Source organism: Oncorhynchus clarkii, chromosome 32 (genome assembly GCF_045791955.1).
Source record: "Oncorhynchus clarkii lewisi isolate Uvic-CL-2024 chromosome 32, UVic_Ocla_1.0, whole genome shotgun sequence".
In the NCBI taxonomy this organism is placed as follows: Eukaryota; Metazoa; Chordata; class Actinopteri; order Salmoniformes; family Salmonidae; genus Oncorhynchus; species Oncorhynchus clarkii.
The window spans coordinates 17,490,516-17,518,467 of NC_092178.1; the positions used below are offsets into that span (position 1 = coordinate 17,490,516).

Sequence of the window (27,952 nt, forward strand, 5' to 3'; positions counted from 1 at the left end):
GTGTAGTATTCTGTAATTACTGCGTCAATAAACCCACAGTTGACCGCAGTTATTGCACTTTTACAGCTGTTTCAAAACTGCAATCTTTTTTTAAGGGTGGAATTTGTACCCAGTGAAATATCCAACTGCTGTAAGGGCTCCACATTTTTTTTTATTTATATATGGTCTAATTCTATTGTGAAAGTCTCAAATTATTTAATTGCATAGGGCTCAACTTGGGAAAGAATGTGGGGACATGATCACAAGGAAGTTTCAAAGGGTGGCCTACTAAAGCTACAATGTGTAATTTGCTCATTGATGAACTATTGTGGAAACTGTTTATTTTCAGTACATTTCATGTATCAAATTGTCTGTGAACATTTCTCCTTGTTTCTTCCCCTTCTAATTAGTGCACAACGGGGCTGACCCCAAAATGTAGAAGAAAAGTTACAAATAGCCTATATTCTCAGAATTTATGTTAACTTGCATGAGCCTATACCCATGCAAGACATGCAAGTTTCTCTGAATATCAATAGTTTTACCCAGTTTGCCCCAGCAATCTGACTTCCCTCTAATTACTTTGACATACTTGTTTTGTTTTTCAATCAATAACTCTAATTTGGCATACCAACCAACCATTTAATTATTTTTTTAAAATTTTACCTTTATTTAACTAGGCAAGTCAGTTAAGAACAAATTCTTATTTTCAATGACGGCCTAGGAACAGTGGGTTAACTGCCTGTTCAGGGGCAGAACGACAGATTTGTACCATCTCAGCTCTGGGATTTGATCTTGCAACCTTCCGGTTACTAGTCCAACGCTCTAACCACTAGGCTACCCTGCCTAGTCTTAGATTAATAGGGGTTCATCACATAACAAAAAGTGCCTGCTCTTCTGCAGTTTAAAATCATAGCCTATTACAGTTCTATAGATTAAGCTATAAGCAATGTATGTCTATTATCCCCATTGAGAAATAGGATTTGTCCAGCTCAGATGAACAACATAATCAGATTTTCACAAATAGCTCCTGTGTCAGCATGTGTAAAACTAACCCATTATGCTCTTGTGTGACCTCTAGGCTGATTTCCAATTCCAGCAAGTCACATGGCCAGCTTGCATTGTATCACATCAATGGGGGGAATGAGAGAGAGAGAATCACATAAATGCTAATGTTTTCTTGTTTAAGAGGTAGTGGCTATTGGAGAAGGTTCAGAGAGACATGTAATATCTACTGGTGTGTCTCTATTCATCTACAGTGGAAAGAGAGGCAGTGGGGCACCTCTCCAATGAGGGTTTACAGAGTCCCAGACAATACAGTGGTGAGGGGGGTCTCTGTCCAGGACCCTTCCCCCTCAGAGGGGTGTCAAAGCCTGGGTCCTCCCTCTATTGGCACTGGCTCATTTGAAAGATAAGGCCACTAGTGTGGTCCTTGTGGATACCCCTCTCAAGAGGAGAGCTGCATGACGTAGGTCTAGGATACTCTTGTCATTCCAATGCATTCATTTAGCACTGGGCTGTGTGCTTTTTAATTCCATGTATCTGAAGTGAAGAAGCAGGTTGTACATGAGCTGTAAAATCAATGTTTCTGCCTTTCTCAAGGAAAGCTGAAAAGTCCTTTTCTAGCTTAACTTTTCATAGCAACTCATTTGAAAAACTAGCAGAGTTGTTATTGTGTCATTCATGCACTTTGCACAGCCAACTTACTGAATGTAAGGCTATAGTGCTGCAAAATCAAGCTGTATGGTCTGTTTCAAGTTTCCTATATTCTCTCTGGTGGTGAGGAAGATCATCGTGTGGGCGTGCTATAATGACATTCACATTCTTGCTGTTTTAGATGTAACAAAAGCGTCAAGGACAAAATGTTTGCTCAACAATTACATTTTCTCTCCCCTTGTAAGAATCCCCATAGCAATCGTTTGCGATGCAGATAATCTCTGCTAAATGTTTTCTCCATATTTGTTGTTGTTGTTAAAGACATGATGTCATTGGAGATAATCATGCAACCAGACAGTGTTGATGATACAATGTAAATGTAATACACAAGTTTCCCTGCAGTGAGGCTTCTGTTGTATAGAGGGCAGAAGTAGATTGTGAGGGACTGGCTACATTGTGTGGGTTCTCCTTTGGGAGTGGGGTTGGGGGGTTGGAGAAGGGGGTTCTGGATGATTATCTGACTGCCTGCATTGTGTGGGCTTTCCTTTGGGACTGGGGTGGTTAGAGGGGGGGGGTGGTGGATGAAAAGTCTGTGTCACTGAGAAAAGTCCTGGGAAGATTATTCTGGTGCAGATTCCACCCCTGTCTGTACACTGTGACATTGATCTTCTCACAGCCTCTGTTCTGTTATCAGCTCTACTCCCATCAGCATGTAATCTCTAGTAGATGGGAGGGAGATGTACTGCTGGGCTTGCTCACCTCTACAACCACAGAATGAAATGGAACACTTTTATACACGCTCAGAACAACATAATATAGAACATTGTCATATTGTGTCTCTATGGCTACAATATTCTATCTCTATGGTCCCGCACCATGTATGCACACACAAGGTTACAACAACCTGCCAATCTGTTTGTCTGCCCGCCTGGCTATCTGTTTGTCTACCTGTTTGTCTGCCCATCTGGCTATCTGTTTGTCTGCCGTCTGGCTATCTGTTTGTCTGACCGCCTGGCTATCTGTTTGTTTACCTGCCTGCCTGTCTGATTGTCTGACCGCCTGGCTATCTGTTTGTCTACCTGCCTGTCTGTCTGTCCGTCCGTTCACCTGTCTTTTTGCACCCTCCGTCACTGTGGCCACTCTCAGGATCTGGTCAAATATTTCTTTAGTCGAGCAGTAGCCACATTTGTTTTTACAAATCATGGTGTACAAGACACCTGTCTGATTGGTGCCAGTCTGAGTGGACTGATCCATTGTGGAGGCTGTGGGGATGGCACAGTCTATCAGTCTAAAAAACATGTGCTACTGAAATTGTATATGGTTAAATTATGTAAGAGCAATGGTGTAACACAAATAAAAAAGAATATTATTTTACAACAAATGCGCTTTCTCCAGCGTTGGATAGTGGTCGCTGTCCGCGGTTCTGAAACACATCACTGCGCTGATGAATTGGCGCCTTTTCCTAGACCATGTTGCTATGTGCATAATAGCAAAGTTAACCAGCATATTGTTTTTGAGAACAATGTGGTGGAGGCAGCAAATCTCCTTTTTATTGTTATTATTACTATTATTATTATTATCATCTTTAGTAGGTTTATTATAGCAGCCTTGTATCACCACCATCGAGCTGTAAGTCTAAGAGAGCATCCTGTTTATTCTTAATACCGTAACTTACTTATGCCTTTATTTTAATACTTACAGTATATAGGCTACTGTATCAATCAATCATTTATTTGTTCATGTCATCACACATCATACGAGTCATTCATGATGTGAAATGCATTCAAGCATTTTAGTTTGAACATAAAATAAAGCGACCATTGAATAATTAGCGTAAACAATAAATAGGACTAAACCATTCCATTTCGGAAATTGCATTCAGGAATGCGGCTTTACAAAAAACAAAAAAACTTTACCACAGACTCTCTGGTACACTTATAATTTATCTAATGTTGTCTACATTGTTCCAAACGGTCAGAAAAAGTAGATTGTATTCTAACAGAACCTGTTTGTCACACATAGGCCTAATATGCATGCAACACTTGCTCCTTACCTTGCTTTTCTTGAGCTCCAGTATTTTCCACAACTAGTCACATTTATTCCACATATCTGACTTCCCCTTTACCACCTGAGCAATCAGTAAACATTCCCTTTTCAAGTTTATTTGTCACATACTCTTCATTGATTTTGCTATCATGTGTTACGATGTACCAATTTATTGATGTGATTATGATATGCAAAGGCCCTATTGGTCACATGCATGTGATGCGTACATGTGTCACATAAGGAGAGAACGCATTGAGGGTAGGGCTGGGCGATAAATCAATCTCAATAATTATCGAGGTAATTACTTCACTCAATAACAATACAAAAACGTTTAGAATACTTTTAGATTATGTTGAAATAGAATAATTAGGTCCATTTCACCTCTGTGACGCAGCAGGAACGTGCGGAGAAGTGACAATATGCACGTGGAGAGATATACGCCCACTAAAAAACACTATTAACCACAAAAAATTAGTGATGTAGGTGAAAACAGTGGCAGTGATAATCATGGAGAAGGAGCAGCTTCCAACAAATAAATTATTGGTAAAAAAAGGGTTCAACTGTTTCAGTTATTTGGAAGTGGTTTGGCTTTTTGAAGTCCGACAAAGAGCAAAGCAATGTTCGGTGCAAATTGTGTCGTAGACCGGTGGCTACCAAGTCTGGTAATACGACAAACCTTTTTCACCATCTGAAGCAAAATCACTCTTTGGAACATGCAGGAAGTTTGAGTTTGTGCCACGGTATTGATAAACGCCCCTCAAACACCAGCCAATATAGGGATGTTCCCCCGAAGCAGTCAACACTGACAGCGTTTATGCCCTACGAGCAAACATCGAAAAGACACAAAGACATCACAAATGCTATTATGCTTTGCATTTCTAAGGACATGCTACCAATTAGCACAGTCAAAAAGGAAGGTTTCAAGAGGTTTATCAATTTAATTGACCCCAGGTATGTGCTCCCTGGCCACAAACATTTCTCTCACACCGCACTGCCTAAACTCTACGCCGAGTGTAGGGAAAACGTTGAGGAACAGCTCAAGACAGATTTGACGTATTTTGCTACTACCCAGCGCAAGTTGGGGTAGGGTCTGTAATACCGAGTCTGTAATACCAACATGTTTTAAGCAGACCACCATAGTCCCTGTGCCCAAGAACACTAAGGTAACCTGCCTAAATGACCCGTAGCACTCACGTCTGTAGCCATGAAGTGCTTTGAAAGGCTGGTCATGGCTCACATCAACACCATCATCCCAGAAACCCTAGACCTACTCCAATTTGCATACCTCCCCAACAGATCCACAGATGATGCAATCATTATGCACTCCACACTGCCCCTTCCCACCTGGACAAAAGGAACACCTATGGGAGAATGCTATTCATTGACTATAGCTCAGTGTTTAACACCATAGTGCCCTCAAAGCTCATCAATAAGCTAAGGACCCTGGGACTAAACACCTTCCTCTGCAACTGGATCCTGGACTTCCTGACGGGTCACCCCCAGGTGGTAAGGGTAGGTAACAACACATCCTGATCCTCAACACAGGGGCTCCTCAGGGGTGTGTGCTCAGTCCCCTCCTGTACTCCCTGTTCACTCATGACTGCACGGCCAGGCATGACTCCAACAACATCATTAAATTTGACACAACAGTGGTAGGCCTGATCACCGACAAATACGAGACAGCCTATAGGGAGGAGGTCAGAGACCTGGCCGTGTGGTGCCAGGACAACAACCTCTCTCTCAATGTGATCAAGACAAAGGAGATGATTGTGGACTACAGGAAAAAGAGGACGTAGCACGCCCCCATTCTCATCAATGGGCTGCTTTGGAGCAGATTGAGAGCTTCAAGTTCCTTGGTGTCCACATCACCAACAAACTAACATAGTCCAAGCACATGAAGACAGTCGTAAAGAGGACACAACAAAACCTATTCCCCTCAGGAGACTTAAAAGATTTGTCATGGGTCCTCAGATCTTCTAAAGGTTCTACAGCTGCACCATTGAGAGGATCCTGACTGGTTGCATCACTGCCTGGTATGGCAACTGCTCGGCCTCTGACCGCAAGGCACTACAGAGGGTTGTGTGAACGGCCCAGTACATCTCTGTGGCCAAGATTCCTGCCATCCAGGACCTCTATACCAGGCTGTGTCAGAGGAAGGCCCTAAAAATGGTCTAAGACTCCAGCCACCCTAGTCATAGACTGTTCTCTCTGCTACCGCACGGCAAGCGATACCGGAGCGCCAAGTCTAGGTCCAAGAGACTTCTAAACAGCTTCTACCCCAAGCCATAAGACTCCTGAACATCTAGTCAAATGGCTACCCAGACTATTTGCAGCCCCCCCCCCCCCCCCCCCCCCCACCTTCTTTACACCGCTGCTACTCTCTGTTGTCATCTATGAATAGTCTCTTTAATAACTCTACCTACATGTACGTACTACCTCAACTAACCGATGCCCCAGCACATTGACTCTGTATTGGTACCCCCCTGGATATAGTCTCGCTATTGTTATTTTACTGCTGATACTTGTTACTTTTATCTCGTATTCTTATCCATATTTTTTTTTAAACTGCATTGTTGGTTAGGGTCTCGTATCACTTGTCAGCTCTCGGCTGTGCTTCCCCTTGTAGTCTGTAATGGTTTGCAAGCCCTGCCACATCCAACGAACTCAGCTGCTACCTTCAGTCTCCTGATGCTAACAGTGAAACCAATTCACTGGACTGGTGGAAGATCCACCAAAAACACTTTCCCAAAGTCAGCCACCTGGAAAGCGCTACCTGTGCATTCCTGCGACTAGCTCCCGCCCAGAATTGTGTTTTTAGCACAGGTGGCAACATTGTGGCCTGCCATAGGGCAGCTTTAAAGCCAGAGACAGTAGACATACATTTCTTTCTTTCTTGTAACCTGTAAGACAACAACTACCCCAACTTCAACTGTGATGTGCTATTAGGCTAACAGCCTAAATGCATATTGACTTGCACTATTTGTTTTTTTTATTTTGTATTTCTTGTTCATAACTTGTAAGGGTTTATACCTTTATGAAAAGTGGAGTTAATGTTATTTGTGAGTTCTACATCTGACAATAAATAAGAATCATTAAAGCCTTTGGTTTGTTTAGACAGTCTTGAGTTTGAAGCAGAAATGGCCCTTTTAAACATGATTTGATTAATATCATGTTAGTTATCGGTATCGAATGAAAATGAATATATACAGTGCCTTGCGAAAGTATTCGACCCCCTTGAACTTTGCGACCTTTTGCCACATTTCAGGCTTCAAACATAAAGATATAAAACTGTATTTTTTGTGAAGAATCAACAACAAGTGGGACACAATCATGAAGTGGAACAACATTTATTGGATATTTCAAACTTTTTTAACAAATCAAAAACTGAAAAATTGGGCGTGCAAAATTATTCAGCCCCTTTACTTTCAGTGCAGCAAACTCTCTCCAGAAGTTCAGTGAGGATCTCTGAATGATCCAATGTTGACCTAAATGACTAATGATGATAAATACAATCCACCTGTGTGTAATCAAGTCTCCGTATAAATGCACCTGCACTGTGATAGTCTCAGAGGTCCGTTAAAAGCGCAGAAAGCATCATGAAGAACAAGGAACACACCAGGCAGGTCCGAGATACTGTTGTGAAGAAGTTTAAAGCCGGATTTGGATACAAAAAGATTTCCCAAGCTTTAAACATCCCAAGGAGCACTGTGCAAGCGATAATATTGAAATGGAAGGAGTATCAGACCACTGCAAATCTACCAAGACCTGGCCGTCCCTCTTAACTTTCAGCTCATACAAGGAGAAGACTGATCAGAGATGCAGCCAAGAGGCCCATGATCACTCTGGATGAACTGCAGAGATCTACAGCTGAGGTGGGAGACTCTGTCCATAGGACAACAATCAGTCGTATATTGCACAAATCTGGCCTTTATGGAAGAGTGGCAAGAAGAAAGCCATTTCTTAAAGATATCCATAAAAAGTGTTGTTTAAAGTATGCCACAAGCCACCTGGGAGACACACCAAACATGTGAAAGAAGGTGCTCTGGTCAGACGAAACCAAAATGGAACTTTTTGGCAACAATGCAAAACGTTATGTTTGGCGTAAAAGCAACACAGCTGAACACACCATCCCCACTGTCAAACATGGTGGTGGCAGCATCATGGTTTGGGCCTGCTTTTCTTCAGCAGGGACAGGGAAGATGGTTAAAATTGATGGGAAGATGGATGGAGCCAAATACAGGACCATTCTGGAAGAAAACCTGATGGAGTCTGCAAAAGACCTGAGACTGGGACGGAGATTTGTCTTCCAACAAGACAATGATCCAAAACATAAAGCAAAATCTACAATGGAATGGTTCAAAAATAAACATATCCAGGTGTTAGAATGGCCAAGTCAAAGTCCAGACCTGAATCCAATCGAGAATCTGTGGAAAGAACTGAAAACTGCTGTTCACAAATGCTCTCCATCCAACCTCACTGAGCTCGAGCTGTTTTGCAAGGAGGAATGGGAAAAAATTTCAGTCTCTCGATGTGCAAAACTGATAGAGACATACCCCAAGCGACTTACAGCTGTAAACGCAGCAAAAGGTGGCGCTACAAAGTATTAACTTAAGGGGGCTGAATAATTTTGCACGCCCAATTTTTCAGTTTTTGATTTGTTAAAAAGTTTGAAATATCCAATAAATGTCGTTCCACTTCATGATTGTGTCCCACTTGTTGTTGATTCTTCACAAAAAAATACAGTTTTATATCTTTATGTTTGAAGCCTGAAATGTGGCAAAAGGTCGCAAAGTTCAAGGGGGCCGAATACTTTCGCAAGGCACTGTATATATATATATATATATATATATATATATATATATCGTGATAATTAATTTGCCATATCGCCCAGCCCTAGTTGAGGGTATAGGGAATGTTTTTCCTAAACAAATGAGAGATTTCGGTAACATAACTTTTCAGTCAGAAATGTCTGTAATTATGTTGCCGCTTCAGCAACACTGACAGCGTGATACACACTGTTGATGCAGGGAAGAGAGAGCGGGTGCTAGTCACAGTCAATCGCTGTCTTTTTTTAAACACCGCGCAGCAAGTCTGAGCCAGGCTCGGCACTCCCTCTTGTCATTTGTGTGTCTTAATTATTTCATCAAACAGTTCGCTTAAAGCATCAGACAAGCTCAGTGCATATAGTTGATTTGATTAAAACTCATAGGATGTGTCTATATATGGAAAAATACACGTTTTAAAATTCCGACCAATCAATTGGTCAAAAGAATAGACGTCTCTTAGTCGACCAAGATTTTCTTTTGTCGGGAACAGCCCTAAATGTGTCTCAACCAGCCCTATGTGCAGCCTTACCTATGATGTGGTCCACACAGTAGGCTGGTGGGCAATTAGGGATCATCTAGTTCTGCTTTTGTGCTTCCTTTTCACATCCGATTACTGTTTTGAAGCCACGATTAGTCAAATAATAGTTCTGGTCTTTGGCTATATAATTGAGGTGTTCATTTAGTGAAACGTTCCCGTGTAGAGTATAGGTCTGACACGGGGGTCTGTGTCTTAACTGGAAACGTGGGTGGAGGTGGTGGTGTTGTCTGGAGGTTTGGGTCTTGTGGGAAGAAAACAGGGCTAATAAATTACACCCGAGTCTTTGATCTCATCTGGAAACATTTAAACTCCTGTGACACCCAAAGCCTTGTTATAACATATTTGTGCTGGCTCTGTTGTTTTTCTGCCAGACTAAGCACAGTTTCTTAAAATATGTTCTCTTATAATTGGGGCTGTGAAATCCTTTCTCTGTCCAAGTTGGTTAAGTTGAGTTGGCATGCTTGCGTAACTTCTGCGCCACTTGCAGTTTTTCTGAACGGTCAAAAGGTCTGAGAAAGGGAGGAGTTTGTTATTTTTGCTCACAGTCTGGAATAAAATCAAATATGTATTACCATAACAACACCTCAGTGATAGGCTTTCAGTCAATTGTTGATAACGTTACCTATTTTGTCAAATAACCACTCTGACAACACCTCAGAATAACGAGAAAATGCTGCATAACGTTTTCTCTGGTGTCTGAGTGCTCCTGTACCATCTATTTCTGAATGTTTAATGCTAAAATGAAAACGTAGTTTTAGAGAGGAACTAACCACCCTGTGCAGTAATGTCCTAGTCTAGAATCCAACGGGATATACTCTGTTTCACCAGCATATCAGTGTGGATTCCAGGCTAGTAATGTACCCATCCCAGCAACGGAATGACATGATAAACACCCAGGTGGAAAAGTCGTTTTTTATTCCCAGACAGACAGTAGAGGCATTAACCTAGTTTGAGAGCATAACAGATCTGCTTCTTCTAGCCATGACTGTAATGAAGATGAATGACTCCACGGCTTAAAGGCAAGCCACAGAGGATTACCACACCAAACACCTTCTGGGATAGGAGGGAAATGTGTGTGTGGTGGTGTGCAGTGTGGTCAAGCGTGTTTGCCTGTGGTAAGCGGTTGTATTCTCTCAGCATGATGTTTGTTTAGCTATAGCTCAACACGGGTGACCAGGACCAGGGCCATATCTGATCAATTATTTCACAGTCGACTTCAGGCTAACTATGTGAGTTGAGGCCTCTGTTTTTTGGTTTCCTCATCATAGGCTTCTGTGTGAGGCCAAAGCAAACTCTGCTCTGCTCTGCACTGTGGAGAATGATGCAGTCAGCCAGTGTGCATCACACACCATGAACCATGAGGCACAGAACAGGCAGAGCAAATGTAAGATAACATCAGATCAGCTATAAAAACACATGCGCTAGCCTGGAGCTGACTCGGTGTTGTGTGAATGAACATTTTAAACAATACTGCCTTACTGCTCTTTAATTATTTGTTACTTAACTATTTTTTATTTTTAGGTATTTCCCTTAAAACTGCACTGTTGGTTAAGGGCTTGTAAGTAATAATTTCACTGTTGTATGCGGCGCATGTGACAAATACAATTTGATTTGATTTGATTACTCATGAGATGGCTAGTGCAGGCCATCACCAAAGATTTAATTTGAAACCCAGATCTGTCAACAATGTATTTTGTTTCGATGCACCACATTTCTAGGCCATCGTTGTAAATAAGAATTTGTTTATGTTACATGTAGTAGTTGGTCAGGTGGTTTGGTCATATTAGGGAATCTTGGACCCCCTTCCTATGACCACAATTTCCCGCTATCATACCTCTATCGCTCTTCTGTCTCTTCCCCTCTTTTATCTCTTCCCCTCTTCTCTCTTCCCCTCTTCCGTCTCTTTCCCTCCTGTTTCTTCCCCTCTTCCGTCTCTTCACCTCTTGCACTATTTGTCCCTTCCCCTCTTCCGTCTCTTTCCCTCTTCCGTCTCTTCCCCTCTTCCGTCTCTTTCCCTCTTCCGTCTCTTCCCCTCTTGCACTATTTGTCCCTTCCCCTCTTCTGTCTCTTTCCTTCTTCTGTCTCTTCCCCTCTTTTATCTCTTCCCCTCTTCTGTCTCTTCCCCTCTTCCGTCTCTTTCCCTCCTGTCTCTTCCCCTCTTCCGTCTATTCTGTCTCTTTCCCTCTTCAATCTCTTTCCCTCTTCCGTCTTTTTCCCTCTTCCGTCTCTTCCCCTCTTCCGTTTCTCCCCCTCTTGCACTATTTGTTTCTTCCCTTCTTCTGTTTCTTCCCTTCTTCCGTCTCTTCCCCTCTTCCGTCTATTCTGTCTCTTTCCCTCTTCAATCTCTTTCCCTCTTCCGTCTCTTTCCCTCTTCCGTCTCTTCCCCTCTTCCGTCTCTCCCCCTCTTCCCCCTCTCCCCCTCTTCCGTCTCTTCCCCTCTTGCACTATTCCATCTCTTCCACTCTTCCCCTCTTCCGTCTATTCTGTCTCTTTCCCTCTTCAATCTCTTTCCCTCTTCCGTTTCTTCCCCTCTTCCGCCTCTTGCCCTCTTCCGTCTCTTTCCCTCTTCCGTCTCTTCCCTTCTTGCCCTCTTCCGTCTCTTCCCCTCTTGCCCTCTTCTGTCTCTTTCCCTCTTCCGTCTCTTTCCCTCTTCCGTCTCTTCCCCTCTTGCCCTCTTCCGTCTCTTTCCCTCTTCCGTCTCTTCCCCTCTTGCCCTCTTCTGTCTCTTTCCCTCTTCCGTCTCTTTCCCTCTTGCCCCCTTCCGTCTCTTTCCCTCTTCCCCTCTTGCACTATTCCGTCTCTTCCCCTCTTGCACTATTCCGTCTCTTCCCCTCTTCCCCTCTTCCGTCTCTTCCCCTCTTCCGTCTCTTCCCCTCTTGCCCTATTCCGTCTCTTCCCCTCTTCCGTCTCTTCCCCTCTTGCCCTATTCCGTCTCTTCCCCTCTTGCCCTCTTCCGTCTCTTTCCCTCTTCCCCTCTTCCGTCTCTTCCCCTCTTGCCCTAATTCCGTCTCTTCCCCTCTTCCCCTCTTCCGTCTCTTCCCCTCTTGCCTTATTCCGTCTCTTCCCTTACATCTCTTCTAGAGGTCAACCGATTAATCGGAATTAATCCGAACACCGATTTGGCTGATCTTTATTTAAAAAAAATAATTTTAGCCTTTATTTAACTAGGCAAGTCAGTTAAGAACACATTCTTATTTTCAATGACTGCCTAGGAACGGTGGGTTAACAGCCTTGTTCAGGGGCAGAACGACAGATTTTTACCTTGTCAGCTCGGGGATTCAATCTTGCAACCTTCCGGTTACTAGTCCAACGCTCTAACCACCTGCCTTACGTTGCACTCCACGAGGAGCCTGCCTGTTACACGAATGCAGTAAGAAGCCAAGGTAAGTTGCTAGCTAGCATTCAACTTATCTTATAAAAAAACAATAAATCAATAAATCATAATCACTAGTTAACTACACATGGTTGATGATATTACTAGTTTATCTAGAGCAGGGGTGTCAAAGTCAAATGGACGGAGGGCCAAATAAAAAAATCAGCTACAAGACGAGGGCCGGACTGTTCGAATGTTCATTGAAAATTTTTTAAATGACGCATATAGTCTAGTGAACCTAATTGAACCTACTGAAAACCTAACAAATATATTACAATATGATCAGATAAATAAAGCAATATTTTCTTATGGCTCTGTCAGTAATCTTTAATTTTCAACAGACACAAAAGACAAATTTCCTTTATATAAATATCCCCATAACATGAACATTAAATGAAAGAAACCGGTATTCAAGGCACCATCAGTAGACTATATTTTCTATTTTAGCAAAAGTGGGCTAAATTTACTTCAAAGAAAAAACAATAATAGCAATTTTCTATCATCCACTCAACTGAAATATTTTTAAAATATAATTGGATTGAAATACAAAAAAATAAAGTGCAAAAATCTATTAATCAAAAACAACACTTTGTTTAAGGAGAAGTAACATGCAGTGAAAACAAATATTAAATTTTAACTTTTAAACTTGAACTGAGTAAAAACTCTAAATATGTGATTGCACAGTAATGTTCACTTGTTTGAGGTTGAGGGTGATACTTGGTGGTGTCCCATCTTTTCCACAAGTTCATCAATGTTCGGGGTAAGGCTCTGAGCTGAAGAAATCCTCAGAATTGAGTGGAGGTGTTCAGCAGTAAGTCGACTTCTGTGTGATGTTTTGTTCAGGTTCATCAAAGAAAACAGTTGTTCACACAGGTATGTGCTGCCAAACATAGACAACGTTTGAGCAGCCTGGATGCGCAGCTGGGGCATTGTGCCGGGGAGGAAACGGGCGAACTCCGCAGCACCCACTGCCGCATATTTTGCCCTCAGTGCATCATTGCATTGGAGGTCAATCAACTCCATTTGGAGGTTTGGTGGTGAGCTTTCCACGTCAACAGCAAATGGGTTACCGAGCAGTTCCAACCTGCTTTTTTGTGCTTCAAAGTCAGCAAATCGGCGTCGAAAGTCAGCGGCAAGCATACCTATTTTATCAGCCAACTGTGTGCTCGGGAACGCACTGGTAGAGAGCTTCTCTTTCATGGTCTGGCAGCTGGGAAAGTGGCTCAAATTTTCTTTCCGCATCTGCGTCTCCCACAGAGTCAGTTTGGTTTTAAATGCCTTCACTGTACTGTACATATCAGAGATGACACGATCCCGACCCTGCAGCTGCAAGTTTATTGCATTCAGATGACTCGTAATGTCACACAGAAAAGCCATTTCACACAGAAACATTTCGTCTCGGAGTTGTGTTGTGTCTTTCCCTTTGCTGTCCAAGAACAGACAAATCTCCTCACGAAGCTCGAAACATCTTTGAAGCACCTTTCCCTGGCTTAGCCATCGCACCTCTGTGTGATAAGGCAAATCACCATGCTCCGTTTCTAACTCCGTCAGAAATGCCTTGAACTGGCGGTGATTCAAACCTTTGGCTCTGATAAAGTTAACTGTGCGCGTGATGATGCTCATTACATGCTCCATTTTCAAGGCTTTACCGCACAACGCTTCCTGGTGTATGATACAATGATAAGCTGTCAGCTCACCTGTCGCGTTTTCCTCTTGCATCTTTTCCCGTATCTTCGCCACCAGTCCGCTCCTGTGTCCACACATCGCAGGTGCTCCGTCGGTTGTCAAACCCACGAGTTTTTCCCAAGGCAGCTCCATCTCATTTACACATCTTGACACCTCTTCATACAAATCATGCCCCGTAGTTGTGCCATGCATAGGACGTAAAGCCAAAAACTCCTCTGTCACGCTTAGGTTGGAGTCCACTCCGCGGATGAAAATTGACAACTGGGCAATGTCAGAAATGTCGGTGCTCTCATCCACAGCCAAGGAATATGCAATAAAATCTTTTCCCTTTTTCACAAGCTGCTCTTTTAGATTGATGGACAACTGGTCTACTCTCTCGGCAATGGTGTTTCTGCTCAGACTCACATTTAAAAAGAGTTGCCTTTTTTCTGGGCAAACTTCGTCACAAACTTTAATCATGCAGTTTTTGATGAAATCCCCCTCCGTAAATGGCCGGGCTGATTTAGCGATCTCTTCTGCCAAAATAAAACTGGCCTTGACAGCAGCCTGGCCTTGTGATTTGGCTTTTTTGAACAGAGCCTGTCGAGATTTGAGGCCTCGTTTTAATTCCTCTGCCTTTTGTAGCCTTTGTTCCATGTCCATATTCTTGTTTTTGTCCGCGTGTTTCGTTTCATAATGTCGTCTCAGATTATACTCTTTCAGTACCGCCACACTTTCTCCACACAGAAGACACACAGGTTTTCCAGCTACCTTCGTGAACATATACTCCGACTCCCACCTTGTTTGAAACCCCCGGTTCTCAGTATCCACCTTCCGTTTTGCCATTTTTGATGGGTATCTGAAAGTTAATTTTACTGTGATGCTGACGACTGCTGTGCCAATAAATATTGAAATGAAGCAGCCTACTGCTCGGTGCGTCACCTTTGCATTGTGGGAAATGTAGTATTGGTGCGTGTAAAAGATCTGCGGGCTGCCGGCTTGCTGCGGGCCGGTTCTAATAATAAATCAAGATCATCCCAGGGGCCGTAAAAAACCTTCTTGCGGGCCGGATGTGGCCCGCGGGCCTTGACTCTGACATATGTGATCTAGAGTGTCCTGCGTTGCATATAATCGATGCGGTGCGCATTCGCGTTGCTCCAACGTGTACCTAACCATGTGTACCTAACCATAAACATCAATGCCTTTCTTAAAATCAATACACAAGTATATATTTTAAAACCTGCATATTTAGTTAATATTGCCTGCTAACATTAATTTATTTTAACTAGCAAAATTGTGTCACTTCTCTTGCAACAGAGTCAGGCTATATGCAGCAGTTTGGGCCGCCTGGCTCGTTGCGATCTGTGTGAAGACTATTTCTTCCTAACAAAGACAGCCAACTTCGCCAAACAGGGGATGATTTGACAAAAGCGCATTTGTGAAAAAAGCACAATCGTTGCAAGACTGTATCTAACCATAAACATCAATGCCTTTCTTAAAATCAATACACAGAAGTATATATTTTTAAACCTGCATATTTAGCTAAAAGAAATCCAGGTTAGCAGGCAATATTTGCCAGGTGAAATTGTGTCACTTCTCTTGCACGCAGAGTCAGGGTATATGCAACAGTTTGGGCAGCCTGGCTCATTGCGAACTAATTTGCCAGAATTTTATGTAATTATGACGTAGCATTGAAGGTTGTGCAATGTAACAAGAATATTTAGACTTAGGGATGCCACCCGTTAGATAAAATACCGAACGGTTCCGTATTTCACTGAAATAATAAACTTTTTGTTTTCGATATGATAGTTTCCGGATTCGGCCATATTAATTAATGACCAAAGGGTCGTATTTCTGTGTGTTATGTTATAATTAAGTCTATGAGCGATGGTAGGCAGCAGCAGGCTCGTAAGCATTCATCGAAACAGCACTTACGTGCATTTTGTCAGCAGCTCTTCGCAAGCACAGCGCTGTTTATGACTTCAAGCCTATCAGCCTAATGGCTGGTGTAACCGATGTGAAATGGCTAGCTAGTTAGCAGAGGGTGCGCGCTAATAGCGTTTCAAACGTTACTCGCTCTGAGACTTAGAGTAGTTGAACCCCTTTCTCTGCATGGGTAACGCTGCTTCGAGTGTGGCTGTTGTCGATGTGTTCCTTGTTCAAGCCCAGGTGGGGGCGAGGAGAGGGACGGAAGCTATACTGTTACACTGGCAATACTATAGTGCCTATAAGAACATCCAATAGTCAAAGGTATATGAAAAACAAATGGTAAAGAGAGAAATAGTCCTATAAATACTATATTAACTACAACCTAAAACCTCTTATTTTGGAATATTGAAGTCTCATGTTAAAAGGAACCGCCAACTTTCATATGTTCTCATGTTCTGAGCAAGGAACTTAAACATTAGCTTTTTTTACATGGCACATATTGCACTTTTACTTTCTTCTCCAACATTTTGTTTTTGCATTATTTAAACCAAATTGAACATGTTTCATTATTTATTTGAGGCTAAATAGATTTGTATTGGTTATATTAAGTTAAAATAAGTGTTCATTTAGTATTGTTGTAATTGTCATTATTACAAATAAATAAACAAAAATCGTCCGATTAATCGGTATCGGCTTTTTTTGGTCCTCCAATAATCGGTATCAGTATCTGCGTTGAAAAATCATAATCGGTCGACTTCTAGTCTCTTCGCATCTTCCTCCTCTTCCCCTCTTCCCTCTCCGGCTATCAAGTGAGCCATTACCACTCCATGTCTTTTTAAGAGGCGATAATTGGGTGTCCATCAGTTGTTCTCTCCCAGATGTGGATCAGGACTTCTCCTCTGCTAATATACTGCATGATAAGAGTCCAACACAGAGTCCAACACCAGAGATCTGGGGAGGAGAGGAATGGGGGATGGAGTCCAGCCCATCCATCCACAGCTTGTGTGTGTGTGTGTGTGTGTGTGTGTGTGTGTGGTGCCATTTCACCCTCCTCCTTCTCATTGGTTTTAGAGATAAGAGGAGAAAGAGTCATTACCCAGAAGGGATCTCTCGCCTGAGAGAATCGGGAGGTAAGTGGAGTGTCTCTCACCCTCACTGGTGGTTATCTATTGGCCAGTGGTGGCTGATAGCCAGACTCATTATCTGGAGTGGAGCAAACTGAATGCCTGCTGCCTCAGACTGCGAGATGAGAGGAGACCCAAGCCAGGGAGAGGTGACCCAAGCCAGGGAGAGGAGACCCAAGCCAGGGAGAGGAGACCCAAGCCAGAGAGAGGAGACCCAAGCCAGAGAGAGGAGACCCAAGCCAGGTAGAGGAGACCCAAGCCAGGGAGAGGAGACCCAAGCAAGGGAGAGGAGACCCAAGCCAGGTAGAGGAGACCCAAGCCAGGGAGAGGAGACCCAAGCCAGGGAGAGGAGACCCAAGCCAGGGAAAGGAGACCCAAGCCAGGGAGAGGAGACCCAAGCAAGGGAGAGGAGACCCAAGCAAGGGAGAGGAGACCCATACAAGGGAGTGGAGACCCAAGCCAGGGAGAGGAGACCCAAGCCAGGGAGAGGAGACCCAAGCCAGGGAGAGGAGACCCAAGCCAGGGAGAGGAGACCCAAGTCAGGGAGAGGAGACCCAAGCCAGGGAGGGGAGACCCAAGCCAGAGAGAAAAGCCCAAGCCAGGTAGAGGAGACCCAAGTCAGGGAGAGGAGACCCAAGTCAGGGAGAGGAGACCCAAGCCAGGGAGAGGAGACCCAAGCCAGGGAGAGGTGACCCAAGCCAGAGAGAAAAGACCCAAGCCAGGTAGAGGAGACCCAAGTCAGGGAGAGGAGACCCAAGCCAGGGAGGGGAGACCCAAGCCAGGGAGGGGAGACCCAAGCCAGGTAGAGGAGACCCAAGCCAGGTAGAGGAGACCCAAGTCAGGGAGAGGAGACCCAAGCCAGGTAGAGGAGACCCAAGCCAGGGAGAGGAGACCCAAGCCAGAGAGAAAAGACCCAAGCCAGGTAGAGGAGACCCAAGCCAGGGAGAGGAGACCCAAGTCAGGGTGAGGAGACCCAAGCCGGTGAGAGGAGACCCAAGCCTGGGGGCCTGGGCCAGTTTTCACAAAAAGTCTCAGAGTAGGAGTGCTGACCTAGGGTCAATTTTCCCTTTTAGGTGTTAATGAATACAATCATATGGACAGGGATAACCTGGTCCTAGATCAGCACGGTTTGAGACGGTTTGTGAATACCAACCTTGGGAGTCTGACTGATGTGGTGGGAGGTGAGCACTGATGAGAGGTTCCTTGTCCCTCTCAGACCTGACCAGCCCTGCACCTGCACTGGGTTCCAGGATCAGGTAGCATCTTGGTTCACTTCCAGTAAACCGTATTAATGTCATGGTGGCGTAATATCTCTATCTGTTAGCGTGCTGGGAGCAGGAAGCGATCTCTGTTGGTTTTGGTGGGGCTTGTCGTGTTGGGTTCCCCCCCTGCCTAATTTTCAGTCCAGCATGGGAGAAAAGAGGAGCACTCTATGAATAGAGAAAACAAAACATCCACTGTCTTGTCACTGGTGCTGCCTATGATCTCTGGGCTTTGGTGAAGTGCAGTATTGAGAAGCAGTTGATGTTCTCGCTCTGTCTCTCTCGGTCTCTCTCTGTCTCTCGCTCTCTCTCGCGCACTCACTCTTTCTCTCTCTGTCGTGCTCTCTCACACTCTCTCTTCCTGCTCTCTCCCTCCCTCTCTCTCTCTGTCATGCTCTCTCACACTCTCTCTTCCTGCTCTCTCCCTCCCTCTCTCTCTCTATCGTGCTCTCTCACACTCTCTCTTCCTGCTCTCTCCCGCCCTCTCTCTCTCTGTCGTGCTCTCACACTCTCTCTTCCCGCTCTCTCCCTCCCTCTCTCTCTTCCTGCTCTCTCCCTCCCTCTCTCTCTCTGTCGTGCTCTCTCACACTCTCTCTTCCTGCTCTCTCCCTCTCTCTCTCTGTCGTGCTCTCTCACACTCTCTCTTCCTGCTCTCTCCCTCCCTCTCTCTCTCAGTCAATCAATCAAATGTACGTATTTATGAAGCCCTTTTTACATGAGCAGATGTCACAAAGTGCTTGTACAGAACCCAGCCTAAATCCCAAACAGCAACATGTAGAAGCACGGTGGCTAGGAAAAACTCCCTAGAAAGGCAGGAACCCAGGAAGAAACCTAAAGAGGAACCAGGCTCTGAGGGGTAGCCAGTCCTCTTCTGGCTGTGCCAGGTGGAGATTATAAGATTACATGGCCATTAAGGCCAGATCGTTCTTCAAAATGTTCAAACATTCGTAGATGACCAGGAGGGAGAAATAATAATCACAGTGGCTCTATCTCTCTGCTCTATCTCTCTGCTCTATCTCTCTGCTCTATCTCTCCCTCCCCCCACCTCTTATGACATGCCATTTGTAGACCCCAAGCACGCCGACTGAGTCTTCATTTGTGTCAGCCTACCACACACAGTTGGAGTAAGACAGACAGACAGACAGACAGACAGACAGACAGACAGACAGACAGACAGACAGACAGACAATCGCTCAATTGCTGTTGAGTTGAGGTGTTGTTGAGTTTTTACCTCTGGCAGGTGTCCCAAGTGTCCTTTTGATAGTGTTCACAGCCCTCTGCCCTCACACCACAGGCAGGACAGTGCCCCTGGCTGTACCAGGTCTGGGGCCTGCTGCAGAGGTTGCTTGTCAGGCCGGATGTAACTGTAGGTATGGATCCCATACTGTTCCTGTGATTGCAGGGGGATGATCACTGGTGGGTTAATAGATTACCTGATACCTATGTGTCGGCAGAACTCTTTGTTAGGGGATTTTACTTCTCGCTCTTTCTTTCTGTCTCTCTCCCCCCATTTCTCTTCTCTCTCTCTCCTTGTACTTCTCTTCTGTGCCTCTCTCTCTCTCTCTCTCTCTCTCTCTCTCTCTCTCTCTCTCTCTCTCTCTCTCTCTCTCTGTAACGGTTCTCCTCGTCATCTGAGGAAGAGTAGACAAGATCGGACCAATGCGCAGCGTGGTAAGTGTCCATAATATAGTTTCATGAAATATCACTGGACACAGAAAACAAAAGGAACAAGAGAAAAAATGAAAACCCTGACACGGAAAATAATCACCCACAAAGCACAGGTGGGAAAAGGCTACCTAAGTATGATTCTCAAACAGAGACAACGATCGACAGCTGCCTCTGACTGAGAACCATACCAGGCCGAACACAGAAATACAACAAAGAAAAAAGAACATAGACTACCCACCCCAACTCACACCCTGACCAAACTAACACAAAGACATAATAAAGGAACTAAGGTCAGAACGTGACACTCTCTCTCTCTCTCACCTGAGAACCCCGTGTCCCAGACTCACAGCTTCATTAATTATACAGGCTATTGGAAGCTTAGCCCCAGGCTTAAAGGCAGCTAGCACACTGAGGTAAAATGAACCTGTTGTGTCCACAATGACCCAGCTCCTACTTCTTCTACCCTTTCTCTGTGAGTCGAATGTGTAAACTGAGACTTGATAATACCCACCCATCCCTTCTAAAGAACAGAGCTGGCCTGGAAGTCTGTAACGAAGTCGCTGGGTGGGTCCCAAATGGCACCCCATGCACTGTTGGGCAGAGTGTAAAAGTTAAGTATTTCTCTGTACTTGGTTATGTGACAATGCAACTTGAACTAGGCTAAAAGTAGTCCACTGTAAAGTGAATAGGGGTGCCATTTAGGATGGAACCGTCCACATTACAAACTCTTCTCACTCTGGATTGAGTAGCCTACATGGAACCAAGTAGGAGCTTGCGGTATTCTGATCATGTTTTGTGCGTAATGTTGCTGTTGTCACGTGGCGAGTCAGAGCAGTATTTACTTCACAGAAACCTCATTTGAATAGGAAGGGGACAGATATGTCATTTTGATAGATTTGAAGGTCCTCGCCAAGCAAAAGATCAACGTTCAATACTGAGGAGTTTTCATTGATAATGATTGTCTGTATGACAGTTATGAGAATGAGATTGATGAGCCTGGCGTATTTGAGATTTGGCTACATTCTGTCGCTTTCAAAACAACTTTCCACACCTACATTTCAGCTAACACTGCAAAAATGTTTGGGAAAAAACCCACAAGCGACTTTTCAAAAAGAGACAGACCCCAAAGGGAGATGTAAAAAACAGATAAAATGTCAGCTAGCAGCTCAGAGAAGAGAAGTCACACCAGTGTGACTCCTCCTTTAATTGTTCCAGTATGTACATTCTATGCTTCCTTCCTGCAGAGTTGGTTTCCTAAAGCAGCTTCCCAGAGTAATTAGTTCCATCAATCATGTCCCTGGTCTGGGCCCCATGGAATAGCCTAGCACTCAGTGCCCCTTTGTCAGACAGATAAGAACAGATGAAGCTAACGCTAGTGAAAGCTAGCCGCTAAAACATTAGCTTCTGGAATGGATTGTGCTTACTCCATCAAAATCGATAGCGTATCCAGGTTTGTTGGCAGGTATAACAAAAGAAAGCATTGGTGTAGATGACGAGAATGCATTATTGGACTCACTCCAACAGTAAACCTTTGTTTACAGTTCAATACAGAAAAGATTACCACATATTTAACTTTAATTGTTGTTTACAAAAATGAATGACTGTCCTCACCACATAAACTTGTGTGAAAGTTTTCAACAGGGTATCTGTCTTTGGTCCACATACGTGGAGGAGGGTCAGCTAACTATCTCTGTTCTGCTGCGGGTGGGTTATCTGATGGCAGCGTCTTGGGGGACAGGGAGAAAGGGTGTGTGTGTGTGTGTGTGTGTGTGTGTGTGTGTGTGTGTGTGTGTGTGTGTGTGTGTGTGTGTGTGTGTGTGTGTGTGTGTGTGTGTGTGTGTGTGTGTGTGTGTGTGTGTGTGTGTGTGTGTGTGTGTGTGTGTGTGTGTGTGTGTGTGTGTGTGTGTGTGTGGCAGCATTGACCGGCCAGAAGGGACAGTGTGTTGTGCCTTTTATGGCCTTAGTGCTTCTGGGTGGCTGTAGCCGGTGTGGTGACAGGTGGTGGTGAGTGAGAGTGACAGTAAGGTGACTTTTACACAGTGATGAAACTTCCTATTAATAAGTTAGCGTTAGCCCTACCGCTGACCACTATAAATAAACACTGCTTCCAAGAGGAAAGATCACGTCCGTTATTTAAATGTATTCGCATGTAGCCTTATGTGAGTAATGGACTGGTGGGTATGGGATTCTAACTGTAAAGATGTTTTAGACTGGTTTCTCACACACTGAGGCAGAAAAGATTGATCAAAGCGGAATGAAGGCGGGATCTTCATTGAATAGCAATGGGGGTGGGCATTCATTTCCTGATTCAGTTTTGTTCAAATTCATTTGCCTCTAGTTTGTGAATCTGTGAATGACAGTAGCCTGTTTGAGATTGTGCAGATTGAAAATGTGCCAGCCTGAATGTCATGATGCGCTGCTCCAAATTGTTAAATGAGGGTTTGTAAGGTCATGAAACGTCATGGAAATTAGTTTCATAATTGTTGTTAAATTAAGTCATGAAAGCGCACTTTTAAATATGATCAATCAATAAAAAACACGACATGTCAGTCGTTATCAGAATGACTCTTCAGTGCACGTCTGTGGTGCTGCGTGTGTCTGCCAGTGCGACTGGGTCGTTGCCCGAGGAGAGAGAACACGACATGTCAGTCATTATCAGAATGACTCTTCAGTGCACGCACGTCTGTGGTGCTGCGTGTGTCTGCCAGTGCGACTGGGCCGTTGCCCGAGGAGAGAGAACACGACATGTCAGTCGTTATCAGAATGACTCTTCAGTGCACGTCTGTGGTGCTGCGTGTGTCTGCCAGTGCGACTGGGCTGTTGCCCGAGGAGAGAGAACACAGGCTATTGAAAGCAGCAGGTATAAAATAATAACAGACAGACAAACTACATCACCAATTAAAAACAAAACATGTAGCGGTTATCTCGCTACTTAACTAAAGCTAACTAAACATTAATTTTGTTGTTGCCTTTCTACCGGCACTGTAGAGCCTAAATAAATCTGCACTGTTGGAAAGCAGGGAATCCCCTCGATTAGGCAGGAGACATGTAATTGCAACAACGTACAAAATGTTCTAAGAATAGCCTAATGAACAAATAATTTTCTGTGCATAGATCTCCCCTGAAACATGAATGTTTGAGCCTAATAAATAAACATGTCTAGTTAAATACCTTGCTTTGAAGTAGCCTATCTTATCCGTTGATCCCTGATTTATTGAATGAGGGAATAAAGTATTTAGTTGTAATGTTGAAAAGGCCAAGCCTGCACAACCAGGAGTTCTCCAGATGGAGGGTTGACCACATGTTGACAACATGGTGCTATCAGTGCAGTTCTATGTGGGGTGTTAAGTGCCTAGATCAAGGGCACAATGGCAGGAGGTGGTAGTTCTACATGGGATCAGACACAGCAGCCTTCCAGTGTCAGTAATGCTTACTTTTCATGTAGGCTATAACAATAGGAATGTGGGTAAAAGTTATGGAGAAGTAAGTCATTGAACATGTGTATAAACCATTAACAGTGAATAATCAGAGGTCTCTATAGCATAATGTCATTTGTGAATTTCTGTGAATGGACCGACTAATGGACCGACTTAGAAAAAGACAGCTCCTACACCAAGTCAAGCACTGTGTACATATAGAGGCTTCAGTGTCAGGCTTGGGTTACAGATTGACTGCAGATAGCTATGGCCTTGAAGGAAATATGGGTGCTTAAAGTAACTGTCCAGTGTGTCCAGATTTCTATCAAATATGACTTATAATTGAAAAAAAAAATAAGATAAGACAATAGAAAAAGCCTATATACAGTGTGCGCAAATGGCGTGAGCAGGTAAGGCAATAAATAGGCCATAGTAGCGAAGTAATTACAATTTAGCAAATGAACACTGGAGTGATAGATGTGCAGATGATGATGTGCAAGTAGAAATACTGGTGTGCAAAAGAGCAAACAAGTAAATAAAAACAATATGGGGATGAGGTAGGTAGATTGGATGGGCTATTTACAGATGTGCTGTGTACAGCTGCAGCGATCGGTTAGCTGCTCAGATAGCTGATGCTTAAAGTTAGTGAGGGAGATATAAGTCTCCAACTTCAGTTATTTTTGCAATTCGTTCCAGTCATTGGCAGCAGATAAATTAATTACAATATGACTGAACATTTTTTCCTTACAATTTATTTTAATTAAGTATTTGAAAAAGCAGTTTTTCTGTGTTGGAATGGTGTGTGTGTATACTGGTCATTAAAAATATTAATGGCAGTAGACTGCTGATTGGCCAGCTCATCCTCCTCTTGAGGATGACAGCATCCTCTATGAGGAAATAGCAAGGGTTTTTTAAACGGTCTGTTTGAGATACAAGTTTGAGGTGGGGGTTTTGAAGTGTTTTTTTTCCTCCAATTTATGCTTTGGCCACCAATACGAGTATAGAATGAGTCAAGAACATTATTTGGGTATGAGTTAACAGAATATTAACTTTTAAAAGTGAGATTTTCACTGGACAGTACTTTAGAACACTGGAGAACATGATTGTGTGTCATGTAGTGAAAACAGGTTGCAGTGTGTGTGGTGTGACAAGACACATTCCTTTGTGTAGACTGGCAGGGGGGCCAGCATTCCTCCAGAGACAGGGCTTGTGTTTCCACCCTCCAGAGAAGTATATGTGCATGTGTGTGTGTTTTGCTGTGTTGTGTTGCGTGTGTGCGCTAATGCTTGCCTGTGCTTGTTTTTGCGAGAGTGTGTGTGTGTGTTCACATGTGTCTGTGTGTGCATGTGTGTATGCTTGTGTGAGTGTATGCTTGTGTGAGTGTATGAGTGTGTGTGTGTGCAGTGAGAGGAGGGGGCGTCTCCAGTGAGGTCAAAGGCCAGAGTCTCATAGGGCGAGACACACACAGGATTCACACAGGCCTCTCCAGTCTGCATGAAATCATTGCCTGAATTCATCAATGAATCATCCCACTTGCCCTCACATAAGCTTCTGCTTGATGGTTGATGTTTGGCATGACACCACTTTTAAAGTGATTTATTGATGTAACCTTTCAATTTTGTAAGTTTTTTCTTCTTCTCAAAAGTCACTGACAACACAGCATGATAAAAAGCAATCTCAGTTCTTCTTTTCCTCAGGATAGAACACGTAGTCGTGTTGACTTGTTTTCACACCTGACATCTTCAATACAATCTCTTCGTTTGATCATTGAAGAATCATTTGAAAGCAGAGCGATTGTGACTCACGCGAAAACCACACCACAGCTCACATACTCATGAGTGTAATTCAGTTGGCTGTCAGGCCTACCCCCGGAGAAAGTCAAGACTAACTCTTTCGTGTGACACTTGAGCTTTTGTAATTGATTTCAACTCAATGGTGTTTCTCTCTCATTGACTGAAAACTGTGTTTCCCCTTTACTTTGCCTTCCATTCAGAAGTTACACAGCCCCTTTTATTCGATTAGCATCCAAATGAATGTAGCTTTTGACTGCAGCCATGTGGCTGAGGGCCGTGGTCATTAACCCTGTTAGCACTGTGGGAAGCTATGTGACGCTATGTGAAGCTATGTGAAGCTAAGTGGCGCTATGTGACGCTATGTGAAGCTATGTGACGCTATGCGAAGCTATGTCACGCAATGTGAAGCTATGTCACACAATATGAAGCTATGTGACGCTATGTGACGCTATGTGAACCTATTATTATTATTTATTTATTTTATTTTTTCACCTTTATTTAACCAGGTAGGCTAGTTGAGAACAAGTTCTCATTTACAACTGTGACCTGGCCAAGATAAAGCAAAGCAGTGCGACACAAAAAACATCACAGAGTTACACATGGAATAAACAAGCGTACAGTCAATAACACAATAGAAAAAATAAAGTCTATATGTACAGTGTGTGCAAATGGCGTGAGAAGGTAAGGCAATAAATAGGCTATAGTAGCGAAGTAGTTACAATTTAGCAAATTAACACTGGAATGATAGCAGATGGTGATGTGCAAGTAGAAATACTTGTGTGCAAAACAGCAGAAAAGTAAGTAAAAACCCCTCCCTAACCTGGACTACGCTAGGCCAATTGTGCGTCGCCCCACGGACCTCCCGGTCGCGGCGGGTTACGACAGAGCCTGGGCGCGAACCCAGAGTCTCTGGTGGCACAGCTGGTGCTGGAGTACAGCGCCCTTAACCACTGCGCCACCCAGGAGGCCCTAAATAAAGGTATATTTTAACAAAATCGGCAAATCGGCGATTTCCGATTGTTATGAAAACTTAAAATCGGCCCTAATTAATCGGCCATTCCGATTAATCGGTCGACCTCTAGTTTAGAGTGTCACCCCCTTTGAAGAGCTTTCCAATCTTTAGGGATCTCGGACAATACGAAAGAGAGGTTGAACAGACTGGTAATAGGGGTTGCAGCAATTGCGGCAGATCATTTTAGAAAGAGAGGGTCCAGATTGTCTAGCCCAGCTGATTTGTACGGGTCCAGGTTTTGCAGCTCTTTCAGAACATCTGATATCTGGATTTGGGTGAAGGAGAAGCTGGGGAGGCTTGGGCAAGTAGCTGCAGGGGGTACGGAGCTGTTGGCCGGGGTTGGGGTAGCTAGGAGGAAAGCATGGCCAGCCGTAAAGAAATGCTTATTGAAATTCTCGATTATTGTGGATTTATCGGTGGTGACAGTATTACCTAGCCTCAGTGCAGTGGGCAGCTGGGAGGAGGTGCTCTTATTCTCCATGGACTTGAACTTTTTGAAAATTGATCAAAATTTCTGTTTGAAAAAGCTAGTCTTTGCTTTTCTGACTGACTGCGTGTATTGGTTCCTGACTTCCCTGAAAAGTTGCATATGGCGGGGACTATTCGATGCTAGTGCAGTCTACCACAGGATTTTTTGTTGTGCTGGTCGAGGGCAGTCAGGTCTGGAGGGAACCAATGGCTATATCTGTTCTTAGTTCTACATTTTTTGAAAGGGGCATGCTTATTTAAGATGGTGATGAAATTACTTTTAAAGAACGACCAGGCATCCTCGACTGATGGGATGAGGTCAATATGCTTCCAGGATACCCGGGCAATGTTGATTTGAAAGGCCTGCTCGCAGAAGTGTTTTAGGTAGTGTTTGACAGTAATGAGGGGTGGTTGTTTGACCGCAGACCCATAGCGGATGCAGGCAATGAGGCAGTGATCGCTGAGATCCTGATTGAAAACAGCAGAGGTGTATTTGGAGGGCAAGTTGGTCAGGATAATATTTTTTTATTATTTTTATTTATTTTACCTTTATTTAACCAGGCAAGTCAGTTAAGAACAAATTCTTATTTTCAATGACGGCCTAGGAACTGCCTGTTCAGGGGCAGAACGACAGATTAGTACCTTGTCAGCTCGGGGTTTGAACTTGCAACCTTCCGGTTCCTAGTCCAACTCTCTAACCACTAGGCTACCCTGCCACCCCGATATATCTATGAGGGTGCCCATGTTTACGGATTTAGGGTTGTACCTGGTGGGTTCCTTGATAATTTGTTTGAGATTGAGAGCATCTAGCTTAGATTGTAGGACTGCCGGGGTGTTAAGCATATCCCAGTTTATGTCACCCAACAGAACGAACTCTGAGGATAGATGTGAAGCTATGTGAAGATATGTGATGCTATGTGATGCTATGTGAAGCTATGTGGCGCTATGTGGCGCTATGTGAAGCTATGTGACGCTATGTGATGGTATGTGAAGCTATGTGGCGCTATGTGGCGCTATGTGGCGCTATGTGACGCTATGTGGCGCTATGTGAAACTATGTGAAGCTATGTGACGCTATGTGATGCTATGTGACGCTATGTGGCGCTATGTGACGCTATGTGAAGCTATGTGACGCTATGTGAAGCTATGTGAAGCTATGTGACGCTCTGTGATGCTATGTGAAGCTATGTGAAGCTATGTG

General features: G+C 43.9%; 1 protein-coding gene across 5 annotated transcripts in view; it reads left to right on the top strand.

Annotated features, from left to right (window-relative positions):
• Nucleotides 1–27,952, top strand: part of LOC139392055 (catenin (cadherin-associated protein), alpha-like 1) — a 139,416-nt gene that overhangs the window by 749 nt on the left and 110,715 nt on the right. The gene's annotated exons all lie outside the window — the stretch shown is intronic.